General features: G+C 40.1%; 1 long non-coding RNA gene across 1 annotated transcript in view; it reads left to right on the plus strand.

The window, feature by feature from the left end:
- LOC118830823 overlaps window positions 1-11,311 on the plus strand; it is a 124,432-nt gene extending 113,121 nt beyond the window's left edge. Inside the window, exon 3 of the long non-coding RNA XR_005009108.1 lies at window positions 11,168-11,311. This is a non-coding gene — a long non-coding RNA (uncharacterized LOC118830823). The remainder of the gene's footprint in view (window positions 1-11,167) is intronic.
- The last annotated feature ends 898 nt before the right edge of the window (window positions 11,312-12,209 follow it).

Raw genomic sequence — 12,209 nt, forward strand, 5'->3', positions numbered from 1 at the left:
TTTGGGCATCTTGAATTAGAGGTCATGTAAACGCTCATTATCTCTCCCAAAAACTTTCCCCTCTTCCTAATTTCCCTGTTACTGTCAAAAGCACTACCATTCTCCCAGTTACCCAAGCTATAATGTAGGGGTCATCCTCCACCCCTCTCACTCTCTCATCCCCTATAGCCAAACAGTTGTTAAATCTTGTCATTTCTGCCATCTGCCCCCTCTCCTCCTCTGAGACTGCCACCACCCTGGAACGGACCTTCATCACTTATTCAGTAATTCAGTCATGTCCAACTCTTCATGATCTCACGGGGCCATAGCACACCTTTAATGGCCAACAGGTTTTTTTGGCAAAGATACCAGTTTGCCATTTCCTTCTCCAGAGGATTATGGCAGAAGTTAACGGACTTGTCCAGGATCCCACAGCTATTAAATGTCTGAGGCCAGATCTGAACTCAGGTCTTCCTGACTCCAGGCCCAGTGCTCTCTCCACTGAGCCACCTAGCTGCTTCACTCCTACACTATTGCAAAGTTTGGTGATTGGTCTCCCTGCTTGCCACAAATCTCTCCCCACTGCAATCCACCCTCCACTCCACTGTCAAGTGCTGTCAAAACCTGTGCTTTCTAAAGAACAGATTTGAACCTGTCCCTCTCTTCCTTTTCCCCACTCCCTGTCCTACTAACTTCAGTGTCTCCCTATTATCTCCAGGATCAACTATAAAAACCTCTGGCTTTTAAAGCCCTTCATAAACTAGCCTCCTCCTACTTTCCCAATCTCCTTACATCTTATTTCCCTCCAAGTACTGTGAGATCCAGTGACCCTGGCCTCCTGGCTGTTTGTTCCTCATACAAGACATTCAATTTCCTGGCTGTCTCCCATGCCTATAATTCTCCCCCTCCTCATTTCTACCCCCTGGCTTCCTTCAAGTTTAAACTTAAGTCTCATCTACAAGAAACCTTTCTCAGTCTTCCATCTTAGTGCCTAACTCTCAGAGATTAACCTTGATTTATCCTGTATTTATCTTATTTGTGCATAATTGTTTGTGTCTTCTCTCCCCCATTAGTCTGTGAGCAATTTGAGATCAGGGACTGTACTTTTGCCTCTCTTTGTGTCTCCAGTGTTTAGCACGGTGCCTGGCACATGGTTGGTGCTTTATAAATGCTTATTGACTGACTACCTACCTCACAGGGTAATTGAGAAGGTAGGGTTCAACAAGATGATAAAGTGCTTCATAAACTTTAAAGCACTGCATAAGTGTTATTGAGGAACACAGTTATCACACACATAACTACAGAATGACTGTCCCAAGAACTTTTCATGGTATTGCTAATCTGCTGAAGTAGGTTTCCCAAACATCTAGAGGCAGATTTAGATCTTACCTTAGGGATTGTTGGGTCTGTCTTTGCTAATGTGATCCAGTTCCTTTACTTCCCTGCCCCAACGTGGTAGTAAGCAAAGTAGAAGAGGGAAATAGTTGCTCTGACCTCCCCCAGTACCTTTCCATCTACTACAAACAAATCAGTGAGAGTGTGGAGATACCCCCATCCCCAAGCAAAAAATATTTGAGTTCCCATTCCCTGCAATTATGTTTAAACTTCAGTTTCATCAAGTCCGTTCATGTGCCCTCAAACATGCCTTCATAAAATTAATTTAATAGCATTAAAACCATTATAACGCCTTGCTTTACTTCACTGGTAATGAGGAATGAGTCTTCCAAATCCCCAACGACTCTGATATGATTAACTATAGGATAACCATTTGGTCCTATTTGAATAGCTCAGGGAATCAAAACTTATACTTCCCAGAGCCCATTGCTATGGATGGTATCAACACTTTTAGAGGCTCAATTTATAGCATCATATGGAAAGATCTACATCCAGAAAAAGAATTATGCAGTCTGAATGCAGATGGAGGCAAACTATCTGCTCCCTTTCTCTTCTTTTTTGGTTTTGTTTCTTCTTTCTCATGATTCATTCCATTGGTCATAATTCTTCTTTACAATTTGACTATTGTGTCAATAAGTTTAATGAGAAGGTATACGTAGAACATATATTGAATTCCATGCTGTCTTGGGGGAGGGGAAGGGAAGGGAAAGAAAATTTGGAACTCAAAAAATTGTGGAACTGAGTGTTGTAAACTAAAAATAAAAAATCTAAAAAACTAATATAGCATCGTAGTGAAGGAATAGTTCCTGAGTGTATAAATTAAAGGAAGTGGAATGATTTACTACAGAGAAAAAATTTAAAATTAATTTAATAACCATGGATTATATGAAAGATGATTTGTTACAGATAATGACTAGCTTTTTTCCCATTTCCACCAAAGAAAGAACAAGAAACAATATGCTTAAACTGTATTGTGAAATTGTATGGAAAAAAAGTTCTGTTTGAATGGAGCATAAGTCCCCCTTCTGATGAGAAAATGATATCATGTGGATTATACACATGAGAAAAGAAAAAGGTAGAGTTTCTACTGTGATGCTTCATTGTAGTTTGGAGGTGACCCAGAATTCTCAAGGGCCATGACAGAGGACTGTAAGTGTTGGTTGGTATGTATTTACAAAGTCGGACATCATTGTACTATTGTGCATAATTTCTACCCTTTTCAGGAGGCAAAAGTGTGAACTAGATGACCTTTTGAAGAGAGCTTCCCCACTCAGATGTATAGCAGAAAGAGTGCTAAATTTAGAGTCAAAGGACCTAGGTTCAAATTCTGACTCTACCACTCACTACTCTTGTGACCGTGGATAAATCACTTATCTTGCTAGGCATCAGTTTCTTCAACTGTAAAATGAAGAGATTGAATTAAATAAGCCCTAAGGTCCCTTCCAGCTCTGTATCTCTGAGCCTGTGAGGACCGTCACTAAAGCCACTGTGTATCCTGATTGGGTACTGCAAACTACAGGCATGCACACTGAAAATGAAAGCTGAAGACTGGAAGTAGAGGCAGCTTCTCACCTTGGGGAGGATGGGGTCCACCCCCACCCCTCAGCCATCCATTCCAGATCTGGGCAGAGAGAACAGAATCCTGGAGAAGATGTTCTCTAAAATGAGAAATGAGCTAAATCTTTTTTTCCTGCAAAGCTTCTTCTAACCATTCCCCCAGAATGTTGAATTTAGTGGTCCAGACTGTAAACTTTCAATCTGCATATATATTTCTCATATCTGGTCCAGAAGAAGTGCCTCAGGCCAGTTATCTTGGTCTAACATTCAGCTCTTATGCTGAGGAATTAAGGATGGTGTGCTTTCATTCATTTTCTTTGTACTCTGAATAGAGCAAACCCTGCCTCCAGAAATTTAAATACAAATATTCTTTCTTCTCCAAACAGGGTAATAATACTTCCCATTTATATAACATTTCAAGGTTTACAAAGTATTTTTACATGCATCGTGTCATTTAAGTGTTAAAGGACAATTGTCTACCCAAGTCAGAGATGTGCAGAGCACAGAATGGTGTAGTTGCAAGAGCCCTAGACTCCTTCATGCAATTTATTTACATTCATAAATATTATCTCCATTTTACAGATGAGGAAACTGAGGCAGATAGATGTTAGGTGACTTGTCCACAGTCTCAGCTGATAAGTGTCAGAGGCAGAATTTGCTCAGCTCTGATACTTAGGATAGGATAATGGGTAAATCACTGCACCTGTCTGTACTTCAACTTCCTTATTGGTACAAGAAAGATAATATTATGTTCATTACATGCAGTCACCAAATATTTATTAAGCACTTACTATATGTCATGCACTGTACTACATACTAGGAATACAAAAAACACACACTTTACAGAGTTGTTGTGAAGCAAGTACTTTATAAACTACAAAGTTTATGCTAAAACTGTGGACTTATTGAAGTGAACCATTATTCAGTACTTAAAGGACCTATTATTTCAACAGCAGGCAGAACTCCCAATATTGGAACTCCCTCCACCAATGCAAGGTGTCTATGACTTTGAAGATGAGTCATAAGCAGTTTGCAGAGGTGAAATGGCTTCTCTAGGGCAAGTTGCATGACAATTAGTTTCAACTCAACTAATAAATGTCATAAGTAAGATTTGAACCCAGGTCTTCCTAACTCCAAGCCCAGCATTCTATCTACTATACCACTGTAGATTTGAGCTATTGTTAGACTTTGTCCCCAGGAATATTTTAATGTATAGGCATATATATGCATATATGTGTATGTTTATATATGTATATGTGCATCATGTGTTGTGTGATTTGGTTGTTTTATATTTATTAGTCTTCTCTGTCCTAGATATAGTTTATAAGCTCCTTGAGGATCGAAGCCAATTATTATAATCTTTGGCATCACTCCCCCAATCTAACATAGTATTATGTTTGTTAAATAACTGATTTATTAAAATCACCAGTTTCATTTCTTTCAACTACTGAGCAGCATAATACTGAAAAACATCCTACCAGCCTCCACTCAGTGGCAGAATCAGATTTCAATCTGGCTTTATTGGAGTCCACATCCTTAATCAGGGAAAATGATGGAAAGCCTGAGCTTTTATGATTGGGTGATTTAAAAATCGAAAGTGGGGACATACTCTTTGTTTTTAAATATTGCTCTGAGATCACTATATTAATATTAATAAAGCTCTCTAAAGGAGATTGTCCTTTAGTATTAAAGTCGTTAAGGTTGTCACTGGGTTTCAAAGCACCACCGATGAAATTAAATTGCCTCAGCATTTCCAGGACTCTTCAGATTAATTGCATGAGGGCACGAGTTCTTTCGTTCATCTGCAAGCCCTATGCTGCAGAAACAGAGAGGAGGCTGGTTATTAGAAGAGCAGAAATCAAGAGTGGGCAAATACTTGGGAAGGCGCCCCTGGAATTCAGTAGGTTTTGGTAGCTTCGCTTTAGGGAAGAGATAATGTCACTGGGAATAGAACACCGCCACAGGAAAATGGTCTCTCTCTGTTAAGTGAATGCCACAATACAAAACTTATCAGGAGTCAAGGTGGAGGAGAAGCTGCAGTGTTTGTTTTTCCAGAAGGGTAGCTTGTGTTTCTTGACATTTTATCCCTGTGACTTTTGCACTAACAAAAGTCAGTGGGTGCTATGGAAATAAATCGAGCTCTCTGATAGTATTTGGTCAAGCCAAAGTCCTACTGTTCTAATGTTTTGGAGAGAATGACCCATCTGATTGGCAGGGACCGGAAAGGTTGTTCTAAAAGGGGATGGTTCTTTTAAGGTAAATGGAATCGTAGTGTAAACACGGGCCTTTGTCTAACAGATGTTTTCATTATTTTCCTCCTTCAGTTACTTCTTGAGTAGCCAACTAGTAACAGTATGAGCCCACTGTATTTTTGTCAACATTTAAGATTAAATAAAGTAGCAGAGATAAATGTTGGTTGGAGTTTCAGCATATCTTATGTTTTTTTTAAAGCAAGGTCTTTAAAATATTGCACGTCTCTGTCCACAAGAATAAAAGATAGAGCCTCCAGGTTAGAGTATGAAATGGAATATGGGAATGGAGTTGACACTAATTTTTTTAGCAACTTTTAATTTGTAAACATTCCAGAGAGGTAATCTACTAAAATCAGTAAAGCTGGTGAGAGTGGAGAAAAGATGTGATCAGCAAAAATCTATTAATTTCAAGGTTCATTAAGATGGGAAAGAAGAAAAAAAATGTTTCTTTCCCCCACTGAAACAGTGAAAACTGGGCAGGGAAAAATGCACCGTTTTTACCAACTTCTATAAGAATAATGGCTTAAATCTGAAATTTGGATTTTTTTTAGGTCTCCATTCAAGAGAGAATTTGGGTTGCTAAATTTAGGTCTGATGAAATCACATCAAATTACTAAGTTAATTTTTATACATTCTCACATTCATGTATCATAATAATAATAATAATAGCTAGAATTTATATAACTTTAAGATTTACAAAAAGCTTTACAAATATTATCTCAATTGATCTTCACAACAACCCTGGGAGGGAGCTGCTATTATTATCTCTCTTTTACTGATGAGGAAACTGAGGCAGACAGAGGATAAATGCCTTGTCCAGCCAGGGTCACAGGTAGTAAGTGTTTGAGGCAGGATTTGAAATCTGGTCTTCCTGACTTCAGGTCCACTGCTCTATCCACTGTGCCGTGTAGCTATGCATGTGTGTGTAAATATATCCACATGTATAAATACCCAATTGGTCATCTAGCCAAGGGTATTTGGAAGACTAAAACAGCTGAAAGGTAGACAACCAGAAAGAAAAGAAACAGAAGCCAAGATAATGCAAAAATTGGAAAGTCAGTTTCTGAACGACGATGTAGTATCCTGCCTCTGACGCTCATTACTTAGGCAAGACATTTCCTTGGGTCTCAGTTTCCTCGTCTTCAAAATGACAAGGTTGGCATAGATCACCTAGGAGGTCCCTTCTAGATCTATGCTCCTATTGTTGGTGATATGGTTACAAATAATCCTGAATCAGTATAGGTGAATTATGCTCCTTATTCTACGTATGCTACTTATGGTATATGTTCATCCATATATGAATGGAGAAGAGAGGTAGCTTGATGGTGCCGTGGATAGAGAATTGGGACCTGGAATCAAGAAGACTAGAGTCCAAATCCTGCCTCAAACACTATCTGTATAACCCTAGGCAAATGATCTAACCCCTGTTTGACTCAGTTCCTTCACCTATAAAATGGGAACAAAGGGCTATTACGAGGATCAAATGAGACAGTAATTGTAAGGCATTTGGCATTGTGTCTCACATGTAGTAAATTCTATACAAATATTAGCTATTATTATTATAATGAAAAGGGCACTGATACTATAATCAGAGTGCATGGCTTTAAATTCTCATTTGTAAAAGAGGAAGTTGAATTAGATCATCTATAAGATACCTTCCATCTCTAAATGTTGCACTTACATGTTGTTGAATGTTGAATGTTGTGCTTAGTGCAACTGTGAGCTCATAGTTGAGGGTACTCTCTGCAATGGAACAGACTGCAGCCCGTTGATACCCTCTCGTCTTCTTGTCTGTGCCCTCCATAAATGCTGCAGGTTTTCCTCTAGGTCTTTGATACTATGTGGGTACTGCTGCAGCCCATGGACTGAGCATCTGTTATTCCATATTCTCACCTTCCTCCAAACCTTGACTGGGAAATTCTGATGTTAAATGGATATAAAGCTTTATTAGCTCATGATATTGTTGCTGATCAGTCTTTTCAGTCATGTCCAGCTCTTCATGACCCCTTTTGGTTTTTTTTTGTTTGCAAAGATACTGGAAATACTCTTCCAGCTCATTTTGTGGCTGAAGAAATTGAGGCCACAGGGTTAAGTGACTTGCCCAGGGTGACACAGCTAGTAAGTGTCTGAGGCTGGATTTGAACTCAGGAAGATGAGTCTTCCTGACTCCAGGATTGCCACTCTATCCACTGTGCCACCTAGTTGCTTCATTAGCACATATTAGTTCATTAGTAATTCTCTCCTTAAAATAACTCATCCATAGATGTGGAATATGTCTTACCATTGTGATTTTAATGTGAAATTCCCTTTACTAGAAATTTTATTCTTAAGTAGCATAATTCACCTATACTGATTAAGGATTATTTGTAATCATGAACAATAAGTACATAGATCTAGAAAGGAACTCCTAAGCCATCAATTCCAACTTTCTCATTTTGAAGATGAAGAAACTGAGGCCCAAGGAAGTTGTGTCTTGCCTAAGTAATAAGTGTCAGAGGCAGAATACTACATGGCTATTCAGAAACTGATTTTCCAATTTTTAGATTATCTTGGCTTCTGTTTCTTTTCTTTCTGGTTGGCTACCTTTTGACAGTTTCAGCCTTCCCAGTCTCCTTTGCTGAATGATCAATTTCTCATCCCCATATATGTGGGTATATTCCATAGCTCTGTCTTGAGCCCGCTTCTCTGTTCTTCTGCCCCCTCATCTCTATGCAGGCTTTCAGATCTATATATCTATCCCTCTCTATTCTATGGGGTGCCGAGCCTGGAGTCGGGAAGACCTGAGTTCCAATCTAGCCTCAGATACTAGCTGTGTGACCCTGAGCAAATCACTTAACCCTGTTTGCCTCAGTTTCCTCACCTGTAAAATGAGCTGGAGAAGGAAATGGTGAACCACTATCTTTGCCAAGAAAACCCCAAATGGGGTCATGAAGAGTTGGACACAATTGAACAACAAAAAAGTCCTGTGTATTGGACAGTTTCCTCTGAATATCACATAGGCATCATAATTCATCATGTCCAAAACAGTTTCTTTCCCCCCAAATCTACTCAATCTCCAAATTCCCTGTTTCTGTAGAGGATACCACCATCCTTCTGGTCACCCAAATTCACGATCTTGGAGTCATCCTCAACTCTTTACTCTTCCTCATGCTCCATATGTAATTGGGTCCCAAGTATTGTCCATTCTACCTCCAAAAAGTTTTCACATACATTCCCTTCTCTCCACTCACAGAGCCACCATCTCAGTTGAGGTCCCCATCATCACTCACCTGGAGCACTACAATAACCTCCTAACTGGTCTCCTTTCCAATCCATTTTCCATTCAGCTGCCAAAGTAATATCCTTAAAACACAGATCTGACCACATCATTCCCCAGCTCAAAGAGCTATAATGGCTCACTGTTGCCTCTCAGACAAAACACAAACTTCCCTGTTTTACATTAAAACCGCCCCCCCCACTTTTCCAGCTTCATTATATATCACTCCACTTTGTGCACTCTTCAGCCCAACCAAACTGGCATACTCACTGTGCACAGACTGCTTCCCCGTGCCTGGAGTGCATTCCTTCTTTGCCTCTTACAACCCTCTTAAAGCTCATCTCAAGTGCTACCTCCTACAGGAAGACTTTCCTGATCCTATTCCCTGGCCCTGCCCCCAGATACTATTGCCCCCTCACTCCTTCTGAAATAACTTTATATTTACTTTATATTTTGTATTACAATGTATCATAATTGCAACATATTTTGCATTTGCTCTTACATGTATGTGTTGTTTTCCCCAATCAAACATTGAACTCCTTGAGAGCATACACTGATTCATTTTTGTACTCACCTCAGTGCTAAGCACATAGTAGGGTCTTACTAATCCTTGTTGTTGACTTCCTTGGTTGGTTGAGTAATGTCTGCATCAGTGGTGTCAAACTCAGATAGAAACAGCAACCGTTAAACCTTACATAAAGATCCCCGTGGGTAGCATATTGACATAGAAAACCTCATATTAATATTATTTATGTTCTATTGTATTTATAGTCACTCTGTTAAATATTTTCCAATTATATTTTAATCTTGTTGAGAGGCTGAGTGTGATCTCATGATTGACATTTACAGTCTGGGATAAAGCAGGCCCATCAACGTTGCTGTTCTTTAGCATTTCTGGGAAAGGTCTGGTCATAGCTGTAACTAGGAATTTTTTTGTGCTTAGGGCAAATATTACTAACTACATTTAAACCACACCTTCATTTGAGGAGAGTGGGTTGCATAGGACATGGAAATGGACCCTGCAACATTGGTGTGATGAGGCTAGTACTGAGAAGCCACTATACAGGAATTGGGGGTGAGCTCAACACAGCCTCCTATATTCATTAATTATTCTAGATAACTATCTCAACCAATCATTCAACGAACAAGTGTTCATTAAGTGCCTCTTCTGCCTCAGTCCCTGTATTGGATGCTGGGGATACAAAGACAAAGTGAAATAGTTCCTACCCTCAAGGAGCTTACCTTCTACTGAGGAAGATGACATGTATGTAAATAAATATTTGCAAAATAAATACAAGGTAAATTATGGTGGGTTGAGGGGAATCAAGAAAAGGTTCCTTTGGAAAGTGACCCTTGAGTAGGGCTTTGACAGAAACAAGATATTTGAAGAGCAGTGTTGAGGTAGGAGTCCATTCTAGGTATGGTGACACAGCCCATGGATATTGCTTCTAGGTTGCTGAAGGACTGCAAGGGCTGTCAATACCCACTAAATTTGGGACCCTGGGGATGAAGCCTCAGTTTCCCCACTCTTCCTCCACTAGTTACAGCTGAAGTTTTATGAGAGAAGAGCTGAAGTTGTGAGAGAATGTGAGGTTTGGGTAATATCTAAAGTTTTAGTCATCCTTGTTTTCAGGTCATCGAAGTCAATCAGTCAGCATTTATAAGCACCTACTATATGCCGTTGAAAGCTGATCTAAAATGTGTCTAACATTCATAAAGGGAGAATATCTGTTATTTTGTTGAGGCTATGGGACATCATTTTCTGAGGGTAGTGGAAAATAGATTGGTTGGCGGATGTCTTTTTGGAGATGATCTAAATGTACAGTGCCCAAAGACAAGAAGATGAATGTCTGTGAGAGGCTATGCAGCCCCAATATTCTATGAAAAAAAGTTGAGTTGGATTTGACTCTTGATATTATTGATTTAGGTCTGGAAGGGACTTTTTTGGAGGTCTTCTAATCTCACTGCCTCATTTTACAAATGAGGAAACTGAGATCCAGAGAAGTTAAACGACTTGCTCAAGATTACATGTGTAATCAGTAGGAGAGGAAGGACTCAAATCTAGGTCCTTTTTTCTTCTAAAGCTATTGCCCAATCCACTGCACCACCTTGATTCTTGAGCAGCCTCAGAAAGACATCATCCTTTTTCCACTCCCAATCCCTATTCCTTCTTCCTTGTCTTTCAAATATACCCTAGTCTTGGTAGCATTCTTATGTTCTTCTAGCTTTTTGGTTTTTGCCCATGAGCTAATCAAGTCCCTTATGTTTGGTTCATTCGTTCTTGTCTCTCATTTTGTTGTATCTCTCTGTGTCCTGGGTTTTGTGCCCTCTGCTGACCTGGGAATTTTACATTCAGTAGCATTTTTAGGCCATTTGTATAACTAATAAAAAGCAGTGATCCCTAAACTGATCTGTGCAGTTTTCTACAGGTAACCTCTTTTAGGCTTGGAATGTTTCAATTTATCATTATGAATGTCTGCCCTTGAGAACAATTTAGCTGAATGTGTGCTAATTTCCCTTCTCCTCTGTAACTGGATGAGTCAGACATTAGTCTCTTTTGTTAGCTGTTTCTTCATGCTCCCTAAGTAATGCGCTGGGCTCCAACCTTGCTCCTCAGGCTCCTTGTTCACCAAAGCTGATTGGAACCAATAGGGCTTTTGGTTTACATCACGTTGAGAAAGACTCAGAGAAATAGAAGTGTCAATGATATTTCTTTTTTGCACCATAGACTGAGTTGCATCTGCTGCGGTTGGTGGGTCTTATTGCCCTGCCCGTGAATGAACTGAACACCGTGGTGCTGGAGAGAATTCAAGGCTGGGAATCAGGAGAGACGTGGATTTGAATCTGCCTCTGATGCTTACAAGCTGCCTAATCTGGGGTAAGCCATAAAAATCGCTGTATAAATGTCAGCTCCGCTAATTTCCTACTCTGCTGCCTCACTGTAATATTGAGGTGACCCTGGGTTCTCAAACAGCTAGCTTAGCCAAACTCAAAGAGCCCCATCTCCAGATTTTGGCCACAGCCACTCCAGAAACCAGAACAGCAAGTCCAGCAGGCAGGTGGCACCACGGAGAGTGTGCTGGACTGGAAGTCAGGAAGACCTGAGTTCATATCTGGTCTCAGACAAAATTACCACCTATTTTTTTGCTGTTGTTTCAGTCGTGTCCAACTCTCCGTGACCCCATTTGGGGTTTTCTTGGCAGAGATACTGCAGTGGTTTGCCGTTTCCTTCTCCAGCTCATTTTACAGGTGAGGACAGGGCAAATCACTTAACCTCTGCCTACTTTAGTTTCCTTATCTGTAAAAAAGGGATGACAATAGCACCTACCTTTCTGGTTGTTGTAAAGATCAAATGAACTCATATATGTGAGCATTCTGTAAACCTTAAAGCTATATGTAAATGTGCGCTACTTTATCATTATACTAATGGTCTAATAATAGAACACTAATGGACAGAAGGGTAGCAATCTGTGGCAGTTGAGGAAGCACTCTGATGAGGGAAACCACAGTGAAGTATCCAGCAGAATGCAAACTCCTTCAGGATAGGGGCTGTTTGAATTTTTGGTTGTCTTTATGTCCCCAGCACTTAGCATGGGGCCTAGCACACGTAGTGCTCAGCAAATGTTTTCTGACATGCTGATGTTGGATGAGCAATAGGTGATGCGGCGGATAGAGTGCTGAGCCTGGAATCAGGAAGACTCTTCCTCCTAAGTTCAAATCAGCCTCAGACACTTACTAGCTGTTTGACCCTGGGCAAGTCACTTAACGCT

The sequence above is a fragment of the Trichosurus vulpecula genome, chromosome 9, assembly GCF_011100635.1.
Source record: "Trichosurus vulpecula isolate mTriVul1 chromosome 9, mTriVul1.pri, whole genome shotgun sequence".
Classification (NCBI taxonomy): Eukaryota; Metazoa; Chordata; class Mammalia; order Diprotodontia; family Phalangeridae; genus Trichosurus; species Trichosurus vulpecula.